Raw genomic sequence first — 13,922 nt, forward strand, 5'->3', positions numbered from 1 at the left:
TCAGCTGCGGGTACATCCGAACTGTCCGATAGGTACTTACTATTTTTTTTTAATTTTAATTTACATTTTTAATTACTAGTAATGAAATATCATGAAGTAAAATATTGTTTTCCTAATGCACGGTATATTTTCCTGTATGGTCTTTGTGTTCGGTAATCACAAATTCTATGATAATTATTTTGGGTTAGTAGGCAACATCATTTATTTTATATAGAACAAACGGGCAGGAGGCTCCCCTGATGTTAAGTGATACCGCCGCCCATGGACACTCTCAATGCCAGAGGGCTCGCAAGTGCGGTGCCAGCCTTTTAAGAATTGGTATGCCCTTTTCTTGTCCTAAGTAAATACTTCAGTCGGCAGCTGGTTCCAAAAAGTGGTGGTGCGCGGCAAAAACTGCCTTCAAAAACATTCAGTTGTGAAACGGTCAAGGTGATACGGGTGGAACTTCGATTCTGCCTCGACGTCCGATGATGAAACTAAGCTGCATGTATTAAAAAAATACTGAAAACTGTCCCAGAAATGTGTCTTATTAGTTACGCATTATCATAATAAATGACTAATATGTTTTCATACTAACAATTGATCGTATTTTGACATTGGCATTGTTGACATTGTATCGACTCAGAATTCTACCCTTACACAAACTTCGAGGGCATGAGTCAGGTATATATTACTTGATTAATGCATTTATTCTTTCAACATCATTATTCGCCCACATCCGTTCTTTTGTTTTGTAATTAGCCTAGATCGGTGATGTGCTGTCATTATTTTGCTTGTAGCGTATCTTCAAAGAAGCCGAAATGCTAACACCCACATATACATAAAAATTACTACATAACACAAAACAATTCAATCTATCAATTTGAATAATAAGGAAAAATAAGGAATGTATTTAATAAAAGTTTTGTGTTATTTAGATATAATTTTAATGTATCTTATTATGAATTTCGACTTGTAAGACATTATTACATATTGTTTTTATATAGCATACTTGAAATGACTTCTATGAAACAGAGTAATGAAAGGAACATTGTGTGTAGTCGACTCTATAAGCTCATGTACATTTGGACTTATAAAATACTTTTTTAATCATTATAAATTCCCTGTCTAGGCAAGGGTTAATACTTGCAATCCAGCTTGCTTAACAAAATACTCGACGATTAAAAGGAGCACAGAATTTCTTGCCAGTTATTCTTGTCTGTTCTACCACAGCCTTGACTTCCGAACTTCAAAGTAAATTAGAAAAGTATTTGTTTCATAAGTGTACATAAATTACGTACATGCATAGTAGTGAAATAACAGTGGCGCTGCATATATATATATATATATATATATATACACGTTAAAGTCAATTCAAAGTAGAAAGTGTGGTTTTTGACAATGTAGACGTGCGTGGCTGTTTCATATCAAAGTTGGTAAATGTTTGAATTCTGATAAATTTGAAAGATTAATTTCGCTTCGCTGCCACAGATCAGTCACTAGTCAAATATTCAATATCATATAATCTAACTGAGATAAGTTAATGGACGACTGTAAGTAGGTGTGTAACATGAGTATTATGGAAACAATACTCAGATGGAATAAGCGTTCTAAGAACATGTGTGGGGTCTGGTGTTGATTAGCAAGATCGCTTATCAGCACTTTAAACAATTTAATAGCAATGATGTCAGAATTACTGTTTGCGAGGAACCACTGTTGCAAGTGCGATTTCTTGGAAACACTTTACAATAATAATACATTACATACAATTTTAACAGGTAAACAATTTTCTTAACCTACAAAGTAAAATAAAAAAAAATTAAAATTAAAATAAATTTAAAACGTTTGGTCCCTGTGTCGGCCTGTGACAGCAAACGATGGCAGCGTTTCCTCGCTGTATTGCAAAACTTATTCGTTCAACGAGGACAGCACCAGATATCGGGTTGGGGAATACCCCAAGAGGAGAACCTGTTTAACTTAAAAAGCGTACCAATTCTTAAAAGACCGACAACGCACTCGCGAGCCCTCTGGCATGGAGAATGTCCATGGGCGGCAGTATCACTTAACATCAGGTGCCTCCTGCCCGTTCGTCCCTTGTTCTATAAAAAAATTGAATTGTGTTAGAATTGACCTCTTTCGAGATAAAAATTAGAAAGATAAAAATTACTAAATATACAAAACAATAAGTCTTTAGTCAAATATATCATTTAGTACACCATTATAATTCACTTCCATACTTTAAGTTGACTAAGAATCAAATAAATCTGAATTACTATTAATACGTTACAATACATCTTCATTAGAGATTTGGAAACTTTACATAAACCTAATTAATATTCATTATTATCCGTTAAGCAAATATTATGATTGACACTATTCCTGTTTACATAATGCAGGGAAGAATAAATTATGATATATTGATTTATTTAACATTACGCCGTATTAATTAAAATTGATAGCGTTTTTTCATCAATTGAGAAATTATCATTAAATAAACTACAAAACATACATTTAGCGTGAATAAACAACGCAAAAATATTATTTCAATAAACAAACAAACAAAAATCATTTATTCATATAGGTAACATAATGTACACTTATGAACGTCAAAATAAGAAATATTCATTAAATGATTCTAAATTTACATTTACTGCTAGTTCTCAAATCGCGCTAGGACCCCACGGACCAAGGGTATCGACACCGAATGGGACAAAATCATATTCAAAGCCTAGACCCCTGTATTTGCAGGCTTTAGCTTTTTCAGTCGCATCACAAGCCGCACCAGCTCTGTTGTTGGTTCCATGAAGATGGGAAGGGGCCAATGTGTCTAAACAGGTGGCATCCCATACCAAAACCTGGCCCATCTTCCATTGTTTTATTCACTAAATTATATATCGATAAATTTAATATAGTAGTATGAACACTGGACGATAGAAAATGTATAGGAACATCTCATCAACTTGTACAATTTAGAGCAACTTTGGCCACTGTCCGTCGCATAACGTATTTACTGCGACGAAATATTAATCAGCGCTGTAACGAACCGTAGTCCGTCATAGATGATGTAAACGTAGAGGTGTTTTCGTTGCCTAATCGCTGTTACATGGAAACGTATGAAAATTAATCAGTCATATCTGTTCTTGAAGGGAACGTAGTGGTCTTAAGACCACCTTTTACAGTATAAAACGCGCTTATATTTAGTAGCAAAGATTACTTATTTGTCTTTGATTACGGTTCACTTGGTGGAAATATTCGGATATTAGACTGCTAAGCATTCTTAGTACTGTTAGTTCTTAGTTACTGGAACCTCGGCCTGCCATATCCAAGTGACTCTTGAATCTTGTAGAACTTACATTTTTCAAAAAATAGAGATTTTTACACCAATAAATCATTATTTTCATATATTTTAATATTTTAATTCATTTATTTTGACTTAGAATAAAATAAATTATACGGGATTAAGACAGTATAATTGTTACAATTTTAAATAATAGGTTTGCTATTATAAAACAGATCTGAGTAGTATATCTAGAATTACTAACTATTCATATAATAATTGTCCGCATCTGCGGCCATGTCTATAGTAATAATGTTAGAATGAAGAGCTAGTATTCATTGCAAAAGTTACGTCCCGACCGAAATAATTGAATTTCTCGTTTAGTTTTAAACCATACACCGCTTTAATATTATACTCAAGTGGATATAAATGGAAAACGAGCGAAGTTAAAATGATAATCGTTTGTGGTTCGTGCTTAAGTTCTATTTTTAAATACTTGATACACGTAAAATGTCTTTTAAAATGTGCGTGTTAGTTGAAACTAAGTTATTTTTGTTAAACTTTTAAATTTAGAATTACATTTTTAAAACGCTTCCGAATGGATTTTTGAATTTTGGATATGGAATAGTTTTATGTGAATTTAGAATATTTTCCATATACATATTGCCATCTGGAGTGTCGCTGATAAATTAATACAAAATATACTTTGTTATTTATGCAGTTAAAGAGAGTTAAAGTGGGTAAAACTAAAATTATAGCTCTTATTCGAGTTTGTGTGATTCAGACCTAATGAACATGAAATGTACTCTTTTTTCACGTGGGTAAAGTTATACCGAAATATACACTTAACCATCAGTAATTCTAAAATCGATTACGAACACATTACAGTTCCCAAAACTTGGATGAATTCAATAATTACTTTTCGTACTTTGAAACTTTCATTCTTCCGAAATTCAATCGTATTACTCATATATTCCTGAAGTCATTGACCTTCTGTAATTCACATGAGAGCCTTTTATCATTCGTAAAACAGTTTGGGGCAGAGACGGATCAGTTTTCCGTTAATGATGCGATTTAACTTTTGTCTAAATATTTATAGCATATTACTTAATATAAATAATGGTAAGCTATAACAAGATATGGATACGATGAATACGCATAAATTTAAAAAAATATATCTTTAATTGATAATTATAATAATAATGCATGTATTACCTTACATAATATATACTTTATTTATATTTTTTATAGTAAAAAATTTAGGCCAACTCAAAAGGAAATATTTTATTTATTTGTTTAATCATTTGTATAATCTGTTCATTGTTTATAATGGGTATAACGTTATGCACTATTTCCCAAAAGTTGGTAATAGTTATGTTCAGTATAATCCAAAACAAAAAAATAAACTTCAGAACACAGAATAGAACGATAGATACTCATCTGTTTTACGTAATAAACGACATTTTTATAATTGTAATTAGAAGGCGATGAAAAAAATACTCGTGTTTATATTTTAAAATGTCGAGCTTACAGATTTTTACTTGTGAAAGAATTTCTTGTAAGAACGTCGCAACAGCATTGTTTCAAAGTAATTTTGCAGACTGTATTTTAACTAAATAGGCTTTACTTGTATTTTCTTGATTGCTGATCTCAGGATTATATAAATAATGAAGCTCTGATTTGTAGACTCGTAGATCATTCTTACAGAATTAATGATTAAACTTATTTTCTTGCTGAAAGCTCGCTCGTACCTTTCTACGAGCTTATACGAAAAAATGTTTATAGCCGGAGCTTCAATTCAGGCTTTAGCCTGTTGCTGCTTTAGGTTTTACAAAGACAATCCGTCATCAAGGCCGGCCACGCACTCACTACAATGGGTGTTCATGGGCTGCGATGCTTGGGCGTCCGTAGGTTCCTATGCCATAAAAAACATTATATATACATCATTAATTCATATGGTAAACAACATATTCGGAAGCAACTCAAGAAGTCGAATGAATCCTTTTGGGGGGATAATGTTTCCGTCCAACAACGCACTGGCAAGACTTTTGATTGTGATCAATTGGTGGTTGGGTAACTTTATATCGGATTTGCCTGCGGCAATCGATCCTGTCCTCTGTGATATACGCCATTTGCACCGTTAGGATAAATCGGTATTGGTACAAAAATACCTATACTGAGAATTGGTTGCAGTAATACAGTGACAGATTATATGACTACTATAAGCCTTTAAGATTATTATTATTTAACATCATCCAGAATATACTTTTCAATCAAATTCGTAATCTCAAAATTAATTCCCGTATTAAACGAAATAGAAATATGATACTTCTGCGCCAGACAGAGATAAAAGATGTCTGGGATAGCTTCAATTTACAGCTTACGTTTTTGTGGAAAGTACTAGCCATGATTAATGGTGTTAAAACTTTTGAAATTTAGCCATTTTTACGCCGTACTTGATTTATTTCTTTTGAGGCGTGTTTCGAATGAGTTTTCTTTTTCGGCTATTTATTTATTTAATCACTGTTTGAGATTGGCCTAGTAGAGCGCGCGACTCTCACCTCCGAGGTCGTAGATTCTATCCCCGGCTGTACACCAATGTACTTGCTTTCTGTGTACGCATTTAACACATGCTCGTACGGTGAAGGAAAACATCATGAAGATAACATACAATAAAAACTTTTGCTTGCCAGCCCAAACCCAATAACATATCTCAATCCATTGTTTACCGTCTAAGATAGCCATCTTAATCGTAATATTGATAAAAGTGGGGCAATAACCAATCGACAGAATGTAATAGCCATCTATCAATACAAAGCTATCCATGGTAGGTCGGATCGGTGTATGCGGATAGACGTTTGTATGAGTTCAACTGTGCCAATATCCTATCCTATCTCTCTTAAGATTTTAACTTACACCAGTTTTTAAAATGATTGAAAAGCTATTATCTATTATCGGTAATTTTATGTATTTAATATTTCTATAATTTTTTTGTATTTCTTCTTCCTTGCTAGTGTTGCCTGGATCGCTTGTTAGCTATAAGGCCGCTTATATTGTTTCCTCCTTAATATATGAATGAAAATGTCACTAAATATGTAATGCAATATATTTTACATCAAAATAAAAACCCTACATACAACTGATAATAATAGAGCTTTGGGAAAATTCTTCAAAAGCAATGAAAATTTCTTCTCATTGACTGAAACGTTCTACTTATATACTTATAAACTCTTTTTCGTGTCAATACCTTTATAAGTGAGGGTTAAAAGGGGTCGGGCGGTGGGGGGTTGGAAAACTTTAGCTATTACAAGGAATTGGTGTTTAAATTTCGCAATAAAAGTTTTCGCCTCTTGTTTATACGCATTTTGTGAGATCAAGCCTTGTTGTTACGTTGACTTTACAGCTTTGAAACGATTGGTTCTAGTTTGAAGATTGGAATAACATTTTTCTGATAATATTGTATAGAATTTTTGCTTTCTATTGACAAAACAACTTTAATTGTACAAAAATATTGTCTGATGGGGAAATATCTCTTGTATTGAGTAAGCCAGTTCCTGCTCAAAGGTAATGCTGATAAACTGGTACAAGAACAAATAAATTTATTCATGTGAAAAGCTTATAACATACACGAGAAATAATAAAAATCCAAAAATAAAAATTAAAGGAAAATCGATTTCAAATTGTGAGGTTATCCAGGTCGCTAATCAGAATGCTGAATCTGGATATCGGTGAGTTTTGGCTAAAACGCCTTCTTCGGAACGGAGGGACAAATAGAATCTAACAGGACATGAAATGGACGAATAACATATTTATTAAAAAAAAGAGTCGCATATGTAAAATCCTATTTAACCGACTATAAAAATGATTAAAGATATCAAACGTGATATTTTAGCTATAAAACATAAAGTCAGTGTATTTTCACATAGCACATATTTGCGAAATATCTGTCTGTAAAGTTAATGACAGATACATTAATTATATTAAAATACTATAGCGATCACATGAAGGTTGCTAATTGAATTATATTAATACATGCGTAGGCCCTAAATCTGTACATTATACGTATACACAGCTTGTAATACTTTTGCTATTAAACAAGGTTAATAAGGTAATATAACCGTTTTTACAAACGAATTTAAATAATTTATTTTTAGTTAAATAATAAATTGTTTTAATTAAGAAAACAACGCAAATCTGATAGAACAATTAAGAATTATATATATATTAATTGGACAAAAATAATTAACAATATAAAGGGTGTATGTTTAAAAAAACATACATAGCAAAATACTTCCGACTTGAAGTATATTTAGAAATGTAACGTTCTATTGGAACGAATGTGTATCTATTTTAAATTTTGTGTAGGTAACAATGACGTCAAGGAAAATAATATGAGGTAACAGTAATTTCAATGGCCAAATATATATAGAATCTTAAACTGTATGTATTCCACAGACAATTCTGAACCTCTTAAGTTAAGTTGTAAGGAGGCGATGTAGCCACAATTCAAAGTACAAAACTAAATCGTAAATTTAAAAAGCACAGTAGTGTACTCAATAAATCCGTTATTCCATTTTTAAAATTCAAAATTCGAATCTTACATGTAACATCGAAAAAATGGCCAGTGTTTTTATTTTCACGGTAATCAGCTTATAATTAATTACTAAGTTAATTTGCGTACCTAACATTTATCCACTTAGCCGAGTGTCGAACCAACCTTAATACGAGAATATTGCTTAATTTGCTTGAAATATGGATTACGTTACGAACATAACTTTATTATAACGGCCGCAATTTCGTCTGCGAGTAATAAAAGTATATGTTAAGCGATCTTTAATATTGTTTTACATAAACGACATTGTTAATGGCATGTATTTTGTAAAACATATGTACTGCTTTACAGTGCTGCAACCAGTGGACTGTGAAATGTGTTTTTAAATTTATATATAATCAGTAGTAAATGTAGTGTATATATTAGCAAACTGATCTATTATTTATTTATTCCACTACATTTTTCTATCTTAACATTTACTACTAATTCGATAGAATTCCAAAATAATTCCCACACCAATTATCCTACATAAAAATATTAAAAAATTAAACTTATATTCCTAAATCTTATAACTAGCAAGCAACTCTTGTGAAGTCAGCCAGTGTACAACTAGATAACTAAATATAAGAGATATGAGACCTGTTGTTGCCGCAGCCCTGCAGTTGTAGCCTAAAACATAAATACTAAATATATTAATATACAAAAAAGTACGGCATGTCCATACCAAGAGACCTAAGGTAGCAGACGGAGCCCTACTGGTAGTATCAGAATTCAGAAGTCCAATGTGGTGGGATTTTCTCAAAGTTATCAGACTCCAATTGGCCAATGTTCAAGTTATATCTTATAAGATGAACATATGATGAACTATTTTGTGCGCATTAGAAACACTGGATTTTTAACTTGAAAGATGTTTTTTTCACAAATACGTCCTTCATGATAAAATAATTCCAAACATTTTATTTGAAGCTATAATAAATAGTAAATTTCCGGTAACACCCAACGCATTCATGGAAAATTTATCTCGATTATATTTATATCAATACATACAAAATTATTAACGTAAAAAGGCATTTTGTTTAAATAATCTCATAATGAACGCAATCACAAAAGGAAAGTTTGGTTAAAACATCTTAAAATTGTACTTATACCCCGCTTTGTTACAGGGAAAGCCAGCTTATTATAATTTAAGTATTACACCTACATTGCTAAAACAGGTTGATGTTGCATGTGTGGGTGAGGGCGTGAGGGATAAGTGAGGTCCTTACTCTCACCTGCGACCGGTATTAAGCTAACATGCAACATGAAGCTTAAAATTTTAGGGGACTTAGCTGCTCTATATACGATAATTTATAACGATATTTTTAGTACAGCAAGTGGTGTTCTAAATTTATATTTCCAGTAAGTGCTCGAACCAAAACCGTGAATGAATAATTGATTTTGATTTATGTTTTGTTATTATTATACCGGTCAATAGATAAGCCACAGTATGTGTAATTGCATTGTTCCATTTTTAAAGTTCAAAATTCGAATTCAAATCAATGCATGGTAAGCCTATTACTGACTAGCTGCTAGTAGTATTGTCTTTAACCAAAAGCAAAAAAAGTGTAAAGCACGCGAGACGTCGGACAAATTTTTAATTATCTAAAATAATTATAACTTTATAGTAATATACAGCTTCAATCCGTTGAAAAGTATTATCTTTAAAACATTATTTACATCAAGTTACCTGTATAAATAAATAAAAAATGATTTTTAAGTAAAGTCGTACTACGGCGAATAACTCTACTGATGTGGTAAAAACATGTTATTAAATAATTAAATTTATATTGTATGTTGTTTGAAGGAAACCGCATGTTACACTATATGAACAGCTGTTATAAGTATATAACAATAATACGTGGCTGTTCCACATTTGTACCGCAACAGGGTAACACCGGTATCATTAACCCTAATGACGGGTTGCCCGGCTAATTAAATATTCTTATTCAGGGTAAGGGTGGGAACTCGTCACGGAGAAGAGCGTGCAAAATTCCTATTAATAAAGGAAAGAAAGAAAAGATTGCATATAAAACTATATCGTATAAATTATTGATTTATCTAAATAATATTAAGTAGGTACTATTAAAGTATTTTCTAATTATAATGTAAACTATCAAAGTCCGGTTTTTTTATATTAAAAACCAATCGTAATTGCTACGAGTCGTAGAATTTTCTACAGAAAGCGCTTAGATATCGTTTGCTAGAAAAAGCTTTTCGAATTTTATATATAAAAATCTGGACTTTAAACTATCAAAAGGATACATATTATTGAGTTAAAAACAGGTTTAGGGCCTGTTTCACAATGTATGGATAAAGTGCCAAATAGCTATGCAACACATATATTATTTGAAAGATTAAAGTTCTGAATAAGATACTTCGAATTTCATGACGTATAGCGCTATCTGACAGTCGTGAAACGCAAAAATACTATTTATCATACCAATAAGTAACAAATAGCTTATTTGGAACTTATCCGGACATTGTGAAACAGGCCCTTAGTGTGTTGTTTTAAGAGAATTTTTACATTTTCAACTTCTGCCATGATTTTTCAAATGTGTGTTCTCGAAACGTCTCTAAGAAAGATATATTTATTTTCTTAGTATTACATGTGTTGTTAACTATAAACTTCAAATATTATCAATCGATGACTGGAGCTGGTAAGGTTACAGATTACTCCAGCATGTGCACTAATGAGTATTATAATAAAATATGTAGGAAAGTGTAAACCGCTCTCGCATCCCTTGTACTGTACGTACACATCCTTAAAACGACAAGTACTTTGTATATTCAGGTATTAGAGACATTTTCATATATATTTATGGCTTACTCCCACGCTTTTACGTAAGTGACTTTGTGTGGTGTTATTAGGACAAAATGCGTATTATTATAACTAGTTAGACTAACATTAATACAATTGCCGATTTAAATAATAAAAAATTGAAACGTGTGTGAGTTTGTTAATATTTTACTAATAATATTTTAATAACCTGGGTATTAATTATTATATTTAAGACATACCCTCACTATAAAACCAAAACATATGTTACATAGATTTTATATTTTTATTGATTTTTTCTTTCGTAAATGTTAGAACTTTTTTGTATATATGTTATGTATTCTTCCGTATAATTGTTTCTTTTTTCATTTATAATTTATGTTAATCAACCGTAGTTCGAGCTTTTACAATAACACATATATTTCTAACTATAATTATGAATATCAGTTACTAAAAGCCATTACTAACAAAAACGATTGAGTAACCAACACACAAATCATGGCGATTTCTAAACCACTATTTATGGTAATCATTAGCAAATCCGTCAATTAAACTTAGTTTTAATTAAAAGACCGATTGGTAGTTTCCTGCCGTCCAGCCATCCATCAGGAAACGTCACCTACCTCCGTTAAGGTCTGCATGTTAATTACAGTTGTTGACTGCATAAATCTCACTGTATTGGCAAATAGTAGTAAGCATAAATGGATTTGCAATTCCTACTGGGGCTTCAATTCAAGGCTTCTTTAGATAGATCTTAACATTTTGGCTTGTTGGTTTAGTATATATATATAATTAATTAGTAGAACAAAAAAATACATATATTTTGATATTAGGCTCAAAATCTACCATTTAATATATATATATATATATATATAGCAAAAAAAGAAGAGCTTTTCAGCAACCGTGGACTACGACTGGCCAATATTTACCTTCTTCCAATCTTCCCTCAATACTTATTTACCATTTTTCTTATGAAAATATGTAATACGAAGGAGATATATATGTGTAATAGACCTAATATTGATCAGACCCAGCTATTACGTTCAGGAACTCGGATGATGGATCGCCGGAAAGCCGCACTGCGTTCTATAATGTTTATGTATGTACGAATAATTCTAATTCAAATTACGCATTACGGTAATAACAGGAAGTTTTGAATAGGAAGTAAATATTTACATATTTAATTGGTCGTATACATTTCACTTACCATGTTATATTATACATATGGTACATACATAAAAATTGAATAATTATTTACAAATCCTTGCTTCAAAAACAATATTATTATATTGTAGTAGTAATACTATTATATTATAGTATTATATAAAATTAAGCAGCGGGTGTTTACTCAATATTGTAATATTATAACCGGCGAGCTTGCACAGTGAATGTCATAAAAGTGGTTAAAGCTATAGAGGTCTTTGAGGACTGTAGTCTGCCTATCCCTCCGGAAAAAATATAAAATATAAAGTGATAATGTTTAAAATTGTGTTAAGTACGTTTCCCTCAGTATTTTTCTTAATATTAAAATTAAAAAAATTGTTGATCGCTTGCTTTTAACAAAAAAATTACCCAGGTGGGAGCGTTTTCATTCCACTAAAAGCATAATATTAAAAACTTCAAAACGTTAATTCTAAGCGCGACGAATATTATGGCACATAATTGCACATAACTTATGATGCATCATGCATATTCATGGGCGTGCCCTGGAACGGGCGCAACCAATTTTAAATAAACACCCTGCGAGATTTATTTACGACTTAATTATTTAGCTACATATAACCAAAAGGTAAATTGGGTCAAAACTAATAGTTATATCACTATTACAAATATACTACATGAGAACTTAGGATTCAGGTGCAGCTCTTACATATCCATACAACTTCCTCGCGAGCCCTCTGGCATTGTGAGTGTCCATGGGCGGCGGTATCACTTAATATCAGGTGAACCTCCTGCCCGTTCGTTAGTTCTATAAAAAAAAAACATATGTGCAATTCACACATGGTAGAAGTGAAACCTTCAAAAACATTTTTTTTATTATTAATCATATATAAATTAATCATTTTCTATTATCTAAATGTGTGTGTTCTTTTAAAACAGTATATTTTAATGATAAATTTTAATTTATAAGTTTAATATAAATTTTTAATTTGGGAAAAACTAAAACATCGAAAGTTTGAAATTCGATCAAATGAAAAAGCGGCAGTAAAGAGAGGCTGTATAATGCCTGCTATCTCATTTTCTCCCACGTTAAATCATATGATGAATTGATGTTTCTGTCTCTCTTTACCGCTGCATCCGGTTTGAAATCACGACGATTCGAAAGAAGTTTATCTATCTCATTTTCTCCCACGTTAAATCATATGAATTAATGTTTCTGTCTCTTTTTACTGTCGCTTTTTCGTTGCATCCGGTTTGAAATCACAACGATTCTAAAGAAGTTTCACTTCAAAAAACGAAATCGCTCCATTTATTTATGTCGCAGAGAAATCTAATGGTAGCAGAATACTCTTGAACTTAACTATTTAAAAATCATGTTGTGTATAATAATCACGCCAAAATTTTAACTTATAGTGAGTCAGTCTACCCTCATTTCCACGTTACCCTGCGAAGACTAAAAACATATTCAGGATATTTACAATTGAATTGAAATCATTTAAGGGAAAGGCTGAGTAATTTTATACATTCGTGGAGTTATAAAAATCGTTGTAAATTTTGTTTTAACTTGTAACATGTAGGTAGAGCCAAAAATTTAAATCAAAATATTGAAATATAAATTGGCTTGGCGTTTCAATGTCTATTTAGTCCCTTAATCTATAAGTACATTTATTGTTGTACTTAAGTATCGCAAATTTAATTTTTAATTTTTGTTTACTCTCAGGTACGGTACTTCACTTGTGCTACTCCACACTAACAAAGGTATTTTGTCTCAATAAATTCTGTTTAAGAACCAATTAGAATAGTTGTAATCTTCATGACTTAATTTCCCGAATTGACCATACTGTTACTGCTAGTCCAAGAGTGTTACAACTAATCTATGCAAATAGTGATTTACCAGTATTAGTAAATTTTCGAAATATATCAAATAGAATCAATAAAATGATTGAATCGTACAGTCATCAATTTTCAATATGAAAAATCAATTTAGCATTGCATCCCATCTATGTCAGAAGCCAAAATATAGGAAATGGAAAATGTGTATTGAATTGACAGGTGCGAAATTAAACTTTTGTTATTTTAATCATTATTGGTATTTCGTTTTAATATTTTTTTGTAGTAAACAAAGTGGAATTAAATAT

General features: G+C 31.4%; 1 protein-coding gene across 5 annotated transcripts in view; it reads left to right on the top strand.

The window, feature by feature from the left end:
* Window positions 1-13,922, top strand: part of LOC110995546 (latrophilin Cirl-like) — a 256,533-nt gene that overhangs the window by 94,002 nt on the left and 148,609 nt on the right. Inside the window, exon 1 of one of the 5 annotated variants that reach the window (XM_045632237.1) lies at window positions 13,519-13,542. The exons of the other annotated variants lie outside the window; for them this stretch is intronic. The gene's annotated coding sequence lies outside the window, so the exon portion shown is untranslated. Of the gene's footprint in view, window positions 1-13,518; window positions 13,543-13,922 lie in introns of those variants that run through there. 5 annotated transcript variants of the gene reach the window in all.

This window comes from Pieris rapae, chromosome 18 (assembly GCF_905147795.1).
Source record: "Pieris rapae chromosome 18, ilPieRapa1.1, whole genome shotgun sequence".
Lineage (NCBI taxonomy): Eukaryota > Metazoa > Arthropoda > Insecta > Lepidoptera > Pieridae > Pieris > Pieris rapae.